Source organism: Poecile atricapillus, chromosome 3 (genome assembly GCF_030490865.1).
Source record: "Poecile atricapillus isolate bPoeAtr1 chromosome 3, bPoeAtr1.hap1, whole genome shotgun sequence".
Lineage (NCBI taxonomy): Eukaryota > Metazoa > Chordata > Aves > Passeriformes > Paridae > Poecile > Poecile atricapillus.
This window is the reverse complement of record NC_081251.1, coordinates 46,893,240-46,911,069: the sequence shown is the minus strand read 5'-3', so window position 1 is coordinate 46,911,069 and position 17,830 is coordinate 46,893,240. Positions and strand designations below refer to the sequence as shown.

The 17,830-nt window shown below is 41.5% G+C and overlaps 1 protein-coding gene across 6 annotated transcripts in view; it reads left to right on the top strand.

Annotated features, from left to right (window-relative positions):
* The window catches only part of FYN (FYN proto-oncogene, Src family tyrosine kinase), a 138,343-nt gene that overhangs the window by 50,978 nt on the left and 69,535 nt on the right, over positions 1-17,830 (top strand). For all 6 annotated transcript variants that reach the window (XM_058835462.1, XM_058835468.1, XM_058835467.1 and 3 more), the window contains exon 2: positions 9,537-9,607. The gene's annotated coding sequence lies outside the window, so the exon portion shown is untranslated. The remainder of the gene's footprint in view (positions 1-9,536; positions 9,608-17,830) is intronic.

The following is a 17,830-nucleotide window of genomic DNA, read 5'->3' as shown; positions in this document are numbered from 1 at the left end:
CCAGACCAACTGGCGTGTCTGAGGGCTGGACCGGGGCGACACAGGGGAGAGGTTTCAGGCTCAGGAAGGGACTGTGAGCCTCAAAGCACATCCCTTTTTCCCCAGCTAGGTCAGGTGGCCTAATAAAAGGAATAACATAAGTATAGGTGTTGCTGCCTCGAGCAGGGAAGCCACCCTGATGGTCACTTGAGGTCCCTTTCGATCCTGTACCTGTTTGAATGGGCAGAGCTGACTTCTCCTTGTCCTTCTGCTGTGTGTTCAAGCATATGCCAGTCTTCTGCTGATACCAGCAGAAGGTCTCTGAATATCAAGAAACCAGAATATCCTCATTAAGGATCTTCTTGGAGGATAGGAGAGTAATGTATCACTCTTTGAGCGGAGGCTGGCTTTGTGCAGCAATAAAACATGAATATTAAACAGGAAATCAATGACACTTCTGAAACATGTCTGAGACAGAAATCCAGATGTTGTGTGGGGATATAGGCCCTTAAGCCTTATGTCTATGCTACTCTTTTTTTTTCTTTTTTTTTTAAGCTACCTCTGCATAGTTGGTGTGGTGTAGGAGGGGGGCATAGCAAGAGAAAAAACAGATTTTTTAGCCTAGTTTCCTGAGGAAGTGGGGGCTAGGCTGTTAACTCAGTGTGTTTGTACACCAGTCCTCCTCTTTATAAGTTTGCAGGCTGTCTCCAGCCAGGGAGGGGCCTTCAGGGGCAGCATTTGACTTCCCAGCTCTTTCTCTGGTGCATGAGCTGCTGCCTGGAGATGACGGGCATGGTGGCAGCAGGAGCAGGGTGCTGCAGACACCCCTGGAGCAGCTGAGCAGTGGCTGCAGCGGGGCTTGTGCAGTAAATGTGACTGGGTACCAGGCATCTGGGGCTATGGGAGAGCCGAGGGCACCAGGGACGCAATGTGGGAAGGGCTCTCATTGTAAAGTTTGCATCACGAGTCCAGATCAGCTGGAAATTCAGTTTCATTAGTTCCACTGATCAGGCATTTCCTTAATCGTGAAAAACAAAAGACAAAGTAGGGAGGTTGTACTGAATAGTAATGACATTTTAAATCCTTAGAATATTTCAGCAAAATTAATGCTTATGTGTGGCTTCTGTGCTGCAAAGAGGTTCATATTAATGTAGCACAATCCTGGAATTACATGAACTTTATATTTTTCTGGTTCACACCAGGACACTTGCTTTCTGAGGGAAAACCTGTTGTCTTTAAGGGCAGTGTGAAAGAATAAAGACTTGATCTAAAGCTTGAGGCTGAAGCATTACATCAGTGCAAAATCTTTTCATTTATAGTTCTAGTATGTTGTCCTGAGAATTTAATTTCCTGTTTGCACTATGGGAGAGTCTTTTTTGGAAGCCACTAGAGACCAGGGTTGGTTGTTTAGGGTGGTTTTGGAAGGTAAATTGTCAAAATACAGTAATATTTTTCAGTTGGTCTTCTTTATTTATTTTATTTCCTGAATATAGAACCCAGCAACATGAAGTCTCATCATTAAAGTAAGTAAATAATCAGTGAAGTAGCATGAGGGATAGCCCTCCTTTTTTTTCCTTCTTTTTCAGTTATCCCCATCCTCAGCCCACTGATGATTTTTCCTACGTTTTGCAATGTTTCTCAGATTTAAAGGTTGTATTCTCTTCCGTTTTGTCTTATTTGACAATGAAGGGCCTTATTTATTTTCTTTACTTGTCTCACTATTTAAAAAAATAAACCAGAAAGTCAAGTTTTTTGTTCTTCTATTTCCAGTACTCTTGTTTATTTTGAAACTTCCAGAAAGAGATAAGAACATCTTAAGAAAAATGCTCTCTAGAGTAATCCCTTAAAGAGCAGCAAACAAACACTACAGATTGGTCCTAAAGGCTGTGCTTCCTTTCTGGGGAGGGAGGGAGGTGGGGAGAGAGGATGTTTTCTTTTTAGCTGTGCTCTAATCATCCGATCTGGGATTTGATAATCTCCACAAGTCTGAAACTGCTGCCTCCTCCTGTCTTCCCCCTTTCCTGCTTCTCAGAAGATTAAAGTGAACATGGCAAAAAGGAAACAGTTTATTTTCAGCTTGTTGTAGTTAATAACTAGTTTACAGTGCAGCACTTTCATTGTTTGTATTCTAATCATGTTGCTATATCCTTTTCTTACACTGTTTACTTTTCACATCATGGGACTTCTTTGATACAGAAATAGGTTTACAAATTTTACATTTTACATAAAATTTACATTCTTGCAAAATTTCAGGCTCTTTTCAACATTTTCATATTTCACATCAGGAGGTGTGACACACGTAGGCAGAGTAGCTTCTGCAAAGATTTGCCTTGCCTGCCCCCTCAGCAGACTCTGAGCCATGCTTTCTTTTCACTTTCTGACAATCTGGAATTCCAGCAGTTGTGAAACCACAATAGGAAGCGATCAAGCCATTAAAGTATTACATGTACCAGATATAAGTATTATTTGGCTCACTCAAAATTAGCTAAATGCATGTATTGACTGACCTGCAAGAAGCCATTAGTAAACACCCCCACTTTGTCCTAAGAGATACTTGTGCTGAATTCTTTTAACCTTTAAAGCCTTGAAGTAAATTTGCTGGGACTTTGAGACTGTGTGTTCCCGTGTGTGTATTTTTAATGATTTCTTCCACAATGGGAATGGCTGACATTATGGGTCCTGTAATGTTGAAACACTAGCATATATATTCTATACATATATTCTCTATGTATCTGTTCATTGTATGTCATGGAAATAATGTCCTTAATTAAAACCTTCCACACTGATCAAAGCACAAAAATATTTATTGTATAACTAAGATGCTCTCTTAAGGGGAAGGGGAAATTTGTTTATAATAACAATTGCTTATAAAAGCAGATTTTTATATACAAAAAAACTACATTTGCATTGCAATGTAATTGCACTTCTAAATGGCCTTTACTGCTTCTCCAGAAGTTATGTAAATACACTGTTTAGCCAGTTCTGCTAAAGGTCCTTCTGGGTCAGTCCTGTATCTTCAGAAGGAAAGCATTTTCTTCTTATGAAATAAACTGGAAAATCAATTATTAGAACAAAAGCTTCTGAAACCTTGCATTATGCATGGGGGTTTTTCCCCTTGCTGTCTTTTTTAACTTGCTTAATGATGTGACTACTTATTTCTGGCCATAGAAGTGTTTCACTCATGCCGCTGGGATACCGGGCAGATAAGGATGAGCAGGCTGAGGGTGTAGGACAGGGATGCAGCACTGGCTCTAGCCACCATGTCCCTGCATCTCTGTCTGCCTGTGCTTTCCCTCAGCTCCAGAGATGCCCAGCAGCATTTCTAGGAGCCAGCTCAGAGGGATAGAGTTCAGTCTATTTTTAGGAGTATGGTCTCCATTCATTTATTTTTTAAAAAATTGTTTTGGGACTTAGTACTTCTCGTTTTTCTGCAAAGAGAAATGCAAGTGCTGTTCCCGTAATTAATGAAGTACTTTTTCTACTGTTTGGAGAACCAAAGTGTGCTGCTACAATCACATGCCTCTCATATGTAACACTCTCAGTCTGAGTGCCTACTCGGTATTGAGCCTGCTAATAGCTTTCCCTGTGGATTGCTCAGCCCCGTGGCTGCCCACGGCCAGGACCCAGGGACGGGAAGCTCCAGGGGGAGGCCGAGCTGTGCGCAGCAGGTGCTGGCTTTAGGCTTACACGGAGCTGCACGCTTGCTTCTCTCCCCAGCAGTGCAGTGACTGCAGGGGTGCCACAGGGTTTGGGTTCTTCCCAGAACACTTTCAAAAGGCAGGATTTATGAATGGGCCACGAGTACCGTCGTGATCGCCTTTCTGTCGCCAGTGGCTTCACTGTGTCATTCTCCACTTGCTCACGGTAACCACCTGCTGTCCCACTGACGGTTTCTTAAAGCTGTTGGCATCTTTTGTTTCTTTGCATCTGCTTCTGCTGGGTCTCCGTACACACCCACACTCTCTGCCTGTACTGGCACTTTCCATGCAGGAGTGGCTGGTTGGATGGTGCTGTGTTTCCAGATCCCAGCTTCATGCTTTCAGCTCTGTCGTGTAACAAAGCCAAGCTGATGCTTGGAACAGGAGTTGTGAATGAAGATTTTGTTTAGTTTATCCAGCTTGAAAGTAGATAAAGGGGAAAGGTGCTGATATCACCAATACTGAGCTGGTAATATTGAGGGGCTTGAACTGCCTGGGTGAGTGGCACAGCCCAGGGTGAAGGAGAGAGAGCAGCCTGCTTTGGCATAACATGGGGACCAGCTGACAGCAGCACATCTGCTAAAGGTAAGTCAGGATAGCCAGTGTGTGAGGAGATTGAAGTGTCACATTAAAGAGGCAGCTGACCTTTTGCTTTTTAGCACAGTTTTTGGGTTTCTTTCTCTTCATAGCTCTATTTTATTAAATCAGAAAAAGTTTGAGCAAAGCCTCTGTGTTTTCCCGGTGTTTTCCTCCCACGTTTCCTGTTTCTTAAGACTTGTTGCCACTGCATTGGTGACTTTGCATCTGAGTTCCTTCTGCTCCAAATGGAAAGGGCAGATGTGTTTTTAGACAGGAACAAGTTGAATGGTGCAGACAAACGTTCTTGTTTTGAAACTACTAAACTACTTTTGGACTCCTTTAACAGAGGGACCTAGTTATCCTTATTTACATCCTGCGTGTGCGGAAGCTTTCCAGTAACTGTTTTAGAAACCCAGTGACTTTCACATGAAAAAATGCAGAATGCCTGTCCCATAGCCACTCTCCTCTTTCCAAGTTTTGGCATTGTTGCATGGGAGGAAAAACCACGAGAATAGTAGTGTCTTAGTGTAAGTCTTCTAATGGTGTTGGTGGTTGGTGGTTTTTTTCCCCTTTGCTGTTGTCCAGGGTTGTGTCTGGACTTGTTGCAGGAGCAGATTTTGTTGGGAGCTCCCTCTTTCTGCCCTCAGCTATCTCTCCCCAAGCCTGTTGATGACCGAGCTTTTTCATATCGTGTGCCAGCTATCTGGGACCTCACTTAGAAAAGGGGTAGTTTCAGGCTAACAGGGAGGCTTTTGTCTCTGTGTAAGAACAAGCCTATAAGCTTCCCTTAAAATTTAAATGTTTTACTATTGGAAAGCTTTCAGATGTTCACAGGATAAGGGCTCTTTATATGTGATCTGGCATTGCACAGTAAAGGATTATTTTATGTAAGTTAAGATGTGCAGTTCCTTTATAAACTGGCTGTATAAATTCAGCATGTAGGAGATTGTTTTTCTCCTTCTGTTCAGTGTTGCTTCTAGAAAGGGTTTCTTGGTTTTGGTCAGCTGGAGGTTTTTTTGGTTGCTTGCTTTTTGGTTTTAGTAGGGTTACAAATCTTAGATATTGGGAATAGGTGGGAAATGCTGCATGCACCCTATTAAAAACTGAAACTTGTACGCTTCCATAGATTTGTTCAAACAGCAGTGTCAGCAGAGTCCTGGGTGACATAATCCTCAGCCAGTCTGAAAAGGGTAACTCAAGACTGTTAGAGCAGAGTCCTAGTAACCTACTACTGAAATGTACTTTCTGGACCAATTCATGGCCCAAAATCTATGCGGTATGATGTGTTGTAACATGAGCATGACTGGCATTAAACAGATGAAAAAGGCAGGCTATTACTCTGGAGAGACTAACCAACACTTTCTTTACAAAGTGGATCCAGCTCATTTACTGGTTACACATCCTGATCCAGACATGTTCCTTTGTAAACTGTTCAGCATGAAAAACTTTATCTTCTCAGTTTTTGCCAAGTAAGAAAGCAGCCCAAGCACCAGGAATGCCTGCTTCTACTTGAGGTTTGAAAAAAGAACAGCAGAAGCATGTTGCTAATAGAAAATTGACAGATGTTTATAATTGTGTAGATTTTCTTCTGTGTTTGAGTGCCATAAATTCAATTGCATCTACTAGCATTTGAAAAGTATGTAAGATCACTTATGACCAGCCACTTCCTCCAGCTGGGTGAAACTCGTATGAACTGCAACATGTACCAGACCAGCACCCTCTTTGTGGCTGTTTTTATGCTTTCAGTCTTGTTGTTATCTGTTTTCAATGGTGGGTAAATTGTTACTGAAGTTTTTGCTCCTAGGAACAATCAGTTTTGTGGGTTCACATCTAGGATTATCCGCAATGCACTTGATCCAAAGATCCTTGAAGTTGGTGAGTGCTGATAGATTTGGGAGTGCAGGCTTGAGAAAAAAGTACTTCCTGTGTCTGTTTTCAGTGATTTCTCTTTTTCCAGTAGTAATAAACTTAATTCTAATCCCAGTATGAACTGACAAAAACACATCTGAAAACTGACGAGGAAAAATAGAGCTTGTCTCGTGAAGCAGACAATGTCATGCAACCAAACATGAAAATGATGTCTAGTTATGCTACTTGCCACATTCTGTTTGACAAAATACTTCTTTCTTTACAAAAAGAAAGTAATTTTTCCACAAGACTACAAGTAAATACACTGCTGATATATATGTAACATTACATATGTTACATATATAGGAGGGGGATATGGGTTTTTGGTGGAAGGTGGCAGTTTGTCGAAGCTCGTGCTGCCTACAGGAAAAGGCTGTTCCTGGCAGATAGTAATTCTGATTATCCCCCAGAAGTGTTTTGCTTTTTTTTAATGTTTCAAATCATGTAGCTCTGAGATTCAGCGCAACTTTTCATGTCCATTGGTGTGCTAAGGATTTTCTGTATCTTACCACGTAGGAGGAGATGCTTGGACAGCTTTCATTTGGATACTGGTTGGACAAACCATTTGTTTCCTCCTCTATTTGTTATACTGTTTGTAAAAGAAGCCTATATTGGTGTGCCTTGAGGGCTGTATTAGTTTATTTTGCATATCCAATCCTGTACTCTCCAAAGTGAGCAAAGCTTTTCAGAAAAATGCTCATCAAAATTTGGAGATACGTATCATGAACTGAAACCTTCAAGAAAAGGAATATTTCCCCTACATTTTTGGGTAGAGTGAAAATCATTAAGATTAAAATTGAGTTCAGTACTGAACACAAGGAAGGAGTGAATAATCTTTGGTTTAGTCTGCAAGCTATGTCCAGCCCTCGCCCTCAATTATGCAACAAAATACTTCCCTTCCCTTCTCCCTCCCTGTTCCACCTCCACGCCTCTCTTCTCCTTTGTAGCCTAAGAGATAGAGCACATTTTTCACTGTCATCTAAAATCAAGCAAAAAGCTTCCCCAAGCTTTCTATCTGCCATCCCTACAGTTCTGAAGATCTTGCAAGGCTAGAGATGTGGCAAATTGCATGTCTGCCTTGGATTTAACCAGACACCCCTTTCCCTAGCTCTCTTGCTAGTTTTTGTCATACATGATCTCAGTGAAAGGCTTAGATGACTCCCTTGGCATATATTAAAGCAGCTGCCTGCATTCCCATGCTGTAACATGGGAATGTTACATATAACTCTTGGTCCATTCATTCTGTCTTTTCCTCCCTTTTACCCTAGAGTCAGCACAGGCCTTTTTCTTTTTTTATTTCTTATCTTATTTTATTTTATTTTGGTCACTTTGCAAACTTGTCTGAAGAATTTCCTCAGTTTGGTTTAATCCTGGTTACTGCACAGGCATTTGTGCTGGGGTGAAGGAGGAAGGGAGAGAGGAAGGGAGTGCTGCTGGGGCCGCCTTCAGAAGCTCCACACCAGTGCTGGGGGGAGTTCAGCCCCTTTTGGCAATGGTGCCAGCCCCTGTCTTTCAAGTATTCCTGGGACCAGCAGCATGGACTACAGAGTTTCCTTATTTGTCACTCTGAAGAAATTGTTAAATCAGTCTCATGGTGTAGAAGAAAATAATGAGCTAATCCAGAGTTGAGGTGCCATTGGATTTTTTTGGACCTGGCTCATTTCTTAAGCTTCTAACTTTTCTGCATGCAGATTTTATCCAATTAGTTCGGAGGCAGAAGCAGAGTTTCTTGACTTGATGTTTTCTTTCCAGGCCAAATGCCTGGAAGCAAGGGAGGGAAATAGATGGCACTGGAATAATAACAACCTTCCCTGAGTTTGAGCAAAGCAGTTAAGACCCACTTTTTTTTTTTCAGTGTTTTCATAAACTCTGCCAAGCTGTATAAAAGGTGATGGGAGAGGAGGGGGTGTTCTTTTTTTTTTTCTTTATTCCTTGATATACCCACTCTTTTCCTCAACTGCTAAACAAAGAAAGCAAGCAGAGAAGATGCTTAGTTTGTACTTTTCTGTTAGAAAATGTCTGTTCCTAAAATCTCTCACAACATCCTCCTCTGATTTGTAATGTTGCTTTTTTTTTTCCATTCTCCCCACCCTGAACCCTCCACTCAAATGAAGTCTGAACTTTATAGTATCAGATGTCTGCTTGCTAATTGGGACTTGGAGCAATGTGATTCAGTTTCCATGTTTTATAGGAATGTTTATTTGGTTATTCCTTAAGAGAAATTTTAATTTCATAACTGCTTTTTATGTAATGATGACCAGTAAAAATAATTTGATTCAAGAAGCCATTCCCCTTTTGTTTCCTGTTTACGCCTGCAGCATCTTTCAGGAGAGGTGCTGGCACAAGAGTTGCTGTTTCTGCAGCTGAGGCAGGTTTTCATGATCAGTACACAAGTCATCTGTGTATAGCTGTAAAGTTACTCATCCAGCAGTAATTTCACAGACACCTCTCTGGTGGAAAGTTCAGCCACGTACTTGAGGGAGAATGGGACCTAGAAGCAGTTTAAATTTAGTCTGGCTTCACAAGTATGGACACCTGGATGCTGAAAATTGTGCTCTTCTCCATTTGCTGCACAGTTACCACTCCCAGTGCTGAGCCACCAGCAGAATCTTTGCATCCTCCATCTTCTAGGAGTTTACAAACTAAATGTTTCAACATCATTGTTAGTCTGTGCTCCACGAGTTATTCTTTCAAAGATTTTGCCTCAAGGAAAAATAAGGCTTGGCTGTCATTTGAAATTTAATCAGGGTCGGCAAAATGATGGCATTTGTCACTTTTGCTCTTCATCTTCTTCAAATGGGCCCTAGTGTGTGTCAAGCTGGATATCGTGTTGGCTTCCTTCTTCTCCCTCTTTGTTCTCCTAGAGAATGCCAAGTAATTAATACAGTCTAAAAATGAAGTGTGGCACAACCCCCTTTTTCCCTTTGTGTAGTTTTCAAACAAGGAGGCTGTCATGAACCTACGTGCATCCAATTCCAAAACCAGTTTGTTAAAACAAAATGACTTAGGGATACGGGGTTGACCAATTTTTTTTTTTAGGATGGATCTAAAATAATTGGCACACTTGCTGTGAGCTGCTGCGCGTTTCATGTTGTCGACCTTGTCTCCCTGGAGTCTGAATAGCCATCATGTCAGTGACAGTGATGTATCTGAGCAGGCTGAGGGAGTCCTGCAATTATTTTAATATTTTACATAATACTAGTGGAATTCAAAAATTAGTTGTGAAGGCTCAGATCCAATTACCTCTTTCCCTAAACCAGGAGAAATGGTGGAAGCTGGTGATAAACGTCAGTAGTGAGAGAAAAAAGTGTAACATAATTTGTGGTGTTCCAGTCACTTACTATTTTTTTCCCTTTCTCTCTTATTTTACAGGGCATGTTTTTGAGCCATTTGTGAGGAAATGTGGTGAATGTAAACTTGCTCTGTTCGGAGGGGACATCGTGGTAAGTGGTGCTGTCTTGATCAATTTTGGTTTTTAAGGAGAATTTCAGAAAGATTGTTTTAAATTTTTTCAGTTTTAATTTTTTATTTTTTTTTAGCTGTGATAAATACAGAGATTCAGTTGATTATATGTGTTCATTCTCTGGTACGGAGACTCGCAGTATGAGAAGCATTGACAGAGAACAGCATGCTGGGCCTCAGGGCGAGGAATGTGTTTTCATTTGCTCCAGTGGCATCTGCTTATTGTGTTTGTAGCTGTTCCATTCTGCCAAAGAGTGGCTGAGTTAAAACCTGGAGTAGAAGAAATAAAAAGGCCTAATTTAAAAATGAGGGGTACAAAAGAAGCTCGCTAGCTGTATAAAAGATCAGGAGCAAAAGTAATGCAGAGGCAGCATATATTTCCCAAAGTTGTGGGGGTGTCCAGTCACTGTACAACCTTTCCATCTCTTCCCAGAATGTCTGACCGATATCCTTGCCATGTGGAACTAGGATGGATTTGCTTATGTCTGAGAGATAAGGAGATAGTTAATGTGTGCTATACCAGTTTTCCCATTCCTCCTTTCCACACCAGATGACAGGCTTTGCTGCTTGCCTGACTACTGTATGCAACACTTCCAGAGGCATCAGCTTCCAACAGACTTCTCTGGTCCTCAGTGCTCTGGGAATATGTCACGTCATGTGTCTGTGCTGCTGAGCTGCACCACTCTGAGGTAGAAGGAGAGAGAGAAGAGTGTGAGGTAATTAGTGACATGTCCCAACTAGAGGGAAGTAATTCAGAGAAAAGTTCTTCCAACCTGCAAAAAATAAAGGCAGCAGATCTGGAGCAGTTTGTGGACTCATCTTGCTCTTCCCTCTAGGAGACTGTCAATATACACAGTTGTGGATAGTACCAATCAATCACCCTTGGGAAAAGAAACAAGTCAGCAGAAGACTGTTGTCCCTGTTTTCCCTTGGCCAAGCAGGGTATTGGGCTGGTGCTTTTTCTCCAGGCAGAATGTGCAGATTGCAGATGAAAACTGGCTTACTCTCTCCACTGGCAGAAGAGTCAGGTAGCCTGCAGGGTAGAAAACTGAAAATTAAAGACTGGCTCTTCGAGAACACTTGTTCTTTTCTACCACTTAAAGGCCCCTAGATCTTGTTACATCATATAGAAAGATCTGCATTAGCTAGCAGATGTTTAAATGTAGATCACTTACCTTTCTGCAGAACATTTACTCTTAGAGACAGGAAAAGATAGAATAGTCAAGCCCAGAATTTCACAAAGAAACTGGACAAACACATCAAAAGTCCTGCACAATTGTACCTGGGTAAACCCTGCTGCAGCTCATTCTTTTAAATTAATTTCTCTCTTTGGATCAGCTTTTCTGACAATTGTGAATAAGTTTGTATCTATATACCTATGAGAAATACAAACAACAATTTTAAAACTAGAATTTGGTTGTGGGGGCATGGATGAGCCACAGATCAGAGCATGAGTTCATTAGTCCATGAGATTTTGTGGTGGCTTCCACAAAACTCTGTGACTTTGCTACAAAAGAGGGTAGGATCTATATCTAGTTTTCTTTCTGGTGGTAGAACTGATATTTTGATCCTAAAAGTTGTCCACTTTCATTCCTTACAGATTGGCTGAACTTTGTGTGGGGTGTGACAAAGTTCACAGGTGAAAGAAGAGAACTATTTGGAAATAGTGATGCTATGTAACACCAAGGAAAAAAGTTTATCAGCAGACCTGATAGTCACATGGTTGTGTTCTTACTTCCCTTCAAAGATGCTTCAGCTGAGGCCAGCCTAGTCTCCATGGCTGACCTTAATAAGAGAGCATAGTACAAGAGCAGCAAGGGGGAAGCAACAGAAGCAGCATAGTTCTTAGAATTATGGAACAATCCTGGTTGGAAAAAACTGCCACAAAACTGGCAAGAAACTTGTACAAACCGTTGTTTTGTCCAAACCCCCACTTGAAACAGGTCCTATTAGGTCAGGCTGCTCAGGGATTTGATTTTCAAAATTCAGCTGGCTGGAAACTTTACAGCCCTTCTGGGCATCTGTTATGTCTGACCATCCTCAGAGTCAAAAAAGTGCTTTCTTGTTGCTTCTTGCTGTTCTCTGTCTTGTCAGTGCGAGCTCTGCATCCTCTCTGCCTCTGAGAGGGAAGTCTTAAAGAAGACCTCAAAATCAGGAAAGTTGCTTTGTCTGGCTCTATGGAAATGTGATGTGATGCAGATACAGAAAACTTGCTAGTGGGGAAAAAAAATAAACCACAATCTGGTTCACAGAGGTTCCACTTGGACAATGTTTCTCGACCTGTAGTTGGCGTTCAGACTCAAAGAGCATGGCTGCTTGACTTGGTTGAATTTTGAAATGTGGAACAGGATTAGCTGACAAATTGGTACACCTGAAAGCTGCCAGCTTTCCTCACTTACTTACAGTGATGTAAGTCAATTAAAAAAGGCAATTCTCACTGCTGGGTTGTAAACATCCTGGAATTTTTTTTCAAATCTATCTGGAGCTGGGTTTGTGCTCCAGGATTTTGCTCTAAAATTTGTTTTCCTGCAGCCATAAAAATACATAAACAGAGTGCAAATTCTGTTTGTTTTCACAGCTGTTCTTTTCACTCTTCCCACTTCAAACTCTTTGCAACACCTTATTTTGAGGTAGAATAATCAGTGGCCTTGAGCTTCTCATATGTAAGGATCTCTGAAATATCTCTGACCCCACAAATTCCCAGAGAGTTTAAAAATAATTGCAAAAAATATAAGACAAGGAAACAGTTTTGCCCAGCCTCTGTCCTTAACCTACTGAATCCAAGAAGTACTGGGCATCAAGAGGACATTTTGAATTTATCTTGACACAGCTCAGAGGCTCAGCAGTTATTTATTCATCTTGTATCAAAGTCCTAGAAAAGGTCATGCAGCCTCTAGATCAAAAATTCATAATGGATTTAAGAGCTGATTAGAGACATATACTTGAATGCTGGGAGGGGAATCTTGGCTGAATTTAAAAATCCCTCAGCTAAGCTGATGACAGTGTAGGAAGACCCTTCATTTGATGAGATTTCTGTAAAGCAGCCTTGTGGATGTCAGAGCAGATATTTGTGTGGCACTGCAGGTTTGCGTGTGGCATGTGGAAGGTGGTCACAGAGCAGCCACCCTTCCACATCACAGGGAGTCACAAGAAGCCTGACTGATTTAGGACAGAAAACCTTGAGGTGATCTCTGTTGTATTTTTTCCCACAGTCACACTGCTGTTTGCCAGTCCATGCTCCCCTTGAAACTCTTGCTTTTCATGACATTTTTTGTGTTTCTAAGCCTGACTTACACGATACAGTTTGGGGTTCTGTCCCTGCAGCTGGTTACAGCCATCAAGATCAGGGCAGGATAAAGCTGTGAATTGAGGGACTGCTGTACCATAAACATTACCCACATCTTTCTGCACCAGGTGTGCAACTGAGCATTTGTCCATTTCTTACAGATTTCCTCTTCTCAGAAAAGCTGTGAATGCCTCAAACACAGGCCTTGACACTGAATGTGTATCTCAGGGCCTGGGAGTCCATGGCTCTTTTCCCTCTGATTTTAGGCAGGGATACCTTCCCAAGTTGAGAGTTTTCTGATGTTTCAGCTGAAATCTGAGATGCCTTGCTTCTATTTGCACACTTTTCCATAGACTAGAAGCAACTGCACATCTTAAATAATGGATCCAGTTATTATATCAGTAGGTCAGATATATCAAGCAAAATTCGGGTTTCTGCTAATATACTCATCTGCTATTTTCAGATTTTTTCCCCCTGACCTGAACAGTCAGGTTTTTCTTCTCTCTTTATATTAAACAAATAAAGAAAAACAAACAAACAAACAAAAAAAAGGTTGGTAATGGCTGCTTTGATTTTAAGTAATTATAGAAAACCAAATTTTCAGCATCTTTATACATAGTAAATTTGTTTGCCTTTAGAAAGACTGTGACATCCTATGCATTCCTGGCTGTCCAGTTTGTATGGTACAATTATTTATATCCCTGATGTCTACCAAAAATGCTATTGCATTGCTCTTGGTAATTCTTCATACCTCTCAGGTTTCTGAGAGAAAGTGTTACAGAGCAACTATGTATTATCTGTGTTCTCACTACAAAAATAACCTGCGGGGACTTTTGCTTTATTACCTGTATTCTGCCATACCCACAAGAGGATTTGCCCAAATCATTAGCTGTTCTCTGTAATTAGGGCTGACCTGGTGCATTTTGGTCCTATTTCTAGCAGCTTTTAGCTTTCTGAAGTCATTCATTTGGGCATTGATGTGCCTCATAGTGTTCTTCTGTTGCATATCTTCATTATCTGTTCCTAAGGGCTGAAGATTATCTTTCTCCTTTAGGAAGAAAAGTGCGGGAAATGCTTGAACATTTTGATATATTTGGGGTTTACCAAGATTTGCTATGCTATGCTTGTAATTCCTTCAATTTTAGTCTGTTTCTTTTCTTCCAGTCTAATCCGTTCAGAAGATACGGATGTTGATGCTGCTGGGTGTAGTAAATGTTAAATCTGGTCCATAAGATTTCTGAGGAATGTGGTTTGTCCCCTGACCAGAACTGCATGTGTCCAGTCGCAACCAGATTGGATTTAGTCTTCAGTCTGTGAAGCGTTGTTACACTTGTGTTCAGTTTATTAAATCAGATAACCCTACACAGCAAGGTTACATTCCAGTCTCCTGCAGAAGAGATCTTTGTGGCTCAGTCTCTGCAATTTTCCTACATTTCACTGGTAATTCATTTAATATAGCTTTTTTTCCCCTCCTCCCCACCCCCCACAATGTTTGAGGTGTTCCAATTGTTGGAACTACTCAGCGAAAGAGAGTTGATCTGTGGGCCTTCTATGTGGATGTCTCTCCCGCTGTAGCCACTAGAGAAGAAATAGGGAAGGACAGTTAAAACAGGAGATGGAACAGAGTACTTCACACAGCTGTATTTCCCAGCTCTCTTGGCTGGCTCAATGGTGAAGATGTTTGCAGTGGGTCATGGTGTTACAGCAGCTTGAATATCCATGATAGGGTTTAGCAAGTGCTAAATTGGTTGTGGGGTTTTTTTTAATCTAGATAATAAGCCTTCCAGCTGCTCTGTTAAAAGAAAAACATTACATTTTGAAAATTCAGATGTTGCCTTAGGGAGTGTTGCATCAGTGTTGCTCTTTTCTGTATGTGCATTGGTTTAGTTGATACAAAAGCTCTTGTGCCATCACAGGGGCATGTTTCACACCTTATCTTCCCCTTCCTCCCCTGCAGAGAGCTGGATACAATCACATACCTGGTACAGAGCTATCCAGCCCTTTAGGAGCTCAGAATTAGATGTGGAACAGCCTTGCTGGTACTCTCATGACCAGCTCTGGTCACTTACAGTGTAACTGCAGCTTCAAGCAGGCAGGTGCCACCCAACTAGTCGTGGGATCCTGGAGCATTGTAGGTGGGATCTCCAGGGAATTTAGTTGCTAGGAAGCATCACCTCCTTAGTGAGCTCACGCAAATTAAGGTTTATTTTTTAAGAGGTTAGTAATTTGGTTGTTTGGGAGTCTTCTGCAGAGATCAAAACAGAAAAATGTTGGCACCTTGGAACCTTGCAAGTTTATGGTCCAAATCACAAAACCTCTCAAGCTATTCAAGGAGCTACCAGAAGTTTTTCACATGAATAAATCACTCCAGTTTCCCATGCCTTGCTTCAGAGTTAGCTTGAAAAATTTTGGCTGACATCATGCCAAAAATCCAAAACAGCAACAAAGCAAGGGGGAAAAAAAGCCTCCCAGCAGACACCCAGTGTGGAGAATATTGCCAAACTTGGATCTGTTTGTGCCAAGTTTATAATCAGACAGCAACAGGGTCTGAGTAGGCAATGCCCTCAACCCACAGCTAATGAGCCCCTCAGCGCAGGGAGTGAGGAACACTGTAGAAAGAGCCTGATAATGCTGTGTGCAAGATATAGATCATATCTGGGAATAAAAAAGGAGAGCATGATCTCTGGGCATCAGATAAGGCCATTTCTGTGTATATTATTCTTACTAAAGGAATAAGTGTTGTAATGACAAATAGATCTATAGGTAGAGTTTAAGGCATGCAGACAGATGGAGATTTTCCTGACCTAACTGTTCTGTATTTTGCAGTCCAAGCCACAGCACTGCCTTTCTTCTGTAGTTTCTTTTATGAAATACAGGAAGAAGGAGATGGTTAAAGTAATTTTCTCAACGTTAATTCTGCCTCATCAATACTTCATGGATTTAATAGATTTTAGAGTTGCAGTCATTTGGGAGATTATTTTATCAGCCAGGTTCAGTGGAGGTTGCTGAAACTAAGTGGAGGACAGAATGCATGTGTGTGTGATACAGAATGCTGTGGTCTCAGAGGATTTGTTTAGGAGATTTCTCTGTGCTGTTTCTGAAGTTTTATGTTGGGCACTAAATATATTGCATATAGGCAAGTGATCTCTTCAATAAGAGTTTGGTATGGATCTCCAGGTACAAGTGTGTGTTTCCACCGCATAGCATAAGCACACTGCTCTAGTTCTTCATCTCCCTCTCGTTTAAATGCTCATCTGACACAAACGTAATGAAACTGCATATAAAGGATCATGAACAGGAGGAGAGATCTCATTGCAGATTACCAAAGCTGAATATTTTTGGACATTGAGTTATTTATATTATCATTCTGCTAAGCTCAGAGATAAAAGAAAGCCTTGGACGCAATCCAGAAAAATCAAGAACAGAAACTAGTGTAAGGATCAAGCATTAATGTGTGTCTTGAGAATGCCTGCAGTGTTGTATCACAATACCCATTCTGAAATAAAAATAAGATGGGTGGATCCTGAAGGCCAGTGCTCACTGATGGGGGAGATTACTGCTTGAGGTGTCACACTCCATTGGCTGAGGTGGAAAGCTCTTTTTTAGGGAGTGCTCCACATTGTTCTGCAGCTGCCCTGCTGGCAATAGGAAACATTCACTTTGTGGCCTCCACTGGTCTGGAATAGTCAGCTCTTCCCAAGACATACTCACTGGTGGTGATTTTTAGAAAGTACCCAGTGAGCTTAAATTCATGACAAGTTTGTGTCCATGTTAGCTCTGAAAACCTCAGAGCTAACAGAGGTTTATGCAGCATTCTCATAAATAGCATTTTGTCCTGGTGACCTTTATACCTGCTCAGCACCCACCTATAGGAGTCTACCTAATATAGAAAGTCATATTGCTGCTATTGTTTTTAAGAAAAGAAAATAATAAAAGATTCAGCTGTGTAAATGTCACTCCTGCCCAGCCTGTTTAGTATTACAAGACAGGGAGAAGTCTGCTTTGAAATTTTCCCTCTGGCAAAAGCTTGAAAAGCCTTGAATATTGTGCCCATCCTTGATCGTGTCATGCAACGGTAGTAGTGAGAAATACAAAATCTACTATCTCAATCTGCTAGGGTTTTGAATGCTGTGCTGAGCATTAGTCTTCCTAATCTTACAAGGTGGTGTTGCATCCTCTAACAACCATCCAGGAAAGCTGTGACATAGCTACCATCATGGAAACATGGTGGGATGGCTTGCGTGACTGGAGTTCTGCAGTGTATGGCTACAAGCTCTTCAGAGGGGACAGGAAAGGAAGGAGAGAAGGCTTTGCCTATTAGGGAGCTTTTAGACTGAGTAGAGTTTGGGGATAGTGACAATGAGGTGTGGAGCACCTGTCATATGAGGAATGGCTGAGGGAGCTGGGGTTGTTGAGCCTGGAGCAAAGGAGGCTCAGAGGGGACCTCATCACTCTCTGAAACCACCTGAAAGGGGGTGATAGCCAGGTGGGGGTTGGCCTCTTCTTCCAGGCAACAAGCCATAGGATGAGAGGACATAGCCTTAAGCTGCACCAGGCGAGCTTTAGGTTGGTCATATGGAAGAATTTCTTCACAGAAAGGGTGACTGGGCTTTGGAACAGGCTGGGGTCACCATCCCTGGTGGTGTTAAAGGAAAGATTGGATGTGGCACTTAGTGACATGGTGGTGCTTGGTCATAGGTTGGACTCAACGATCTCAGAGATCTTTTCCAACCTAATTGATTCTGTGTGATTCTGTGATTTGAGATATCATTGATTTACTGACATAAGTTTTGTGCTGTTATTTAATTGAAGTGCTTTTCTTACCTTGTATTTTGTTTTATGCAAAATTATGATAACTAAAGGTAGTGACTTTACAGGTAGAAGGATAAAAATAGCATGAGACATTTTAGATTCTTTG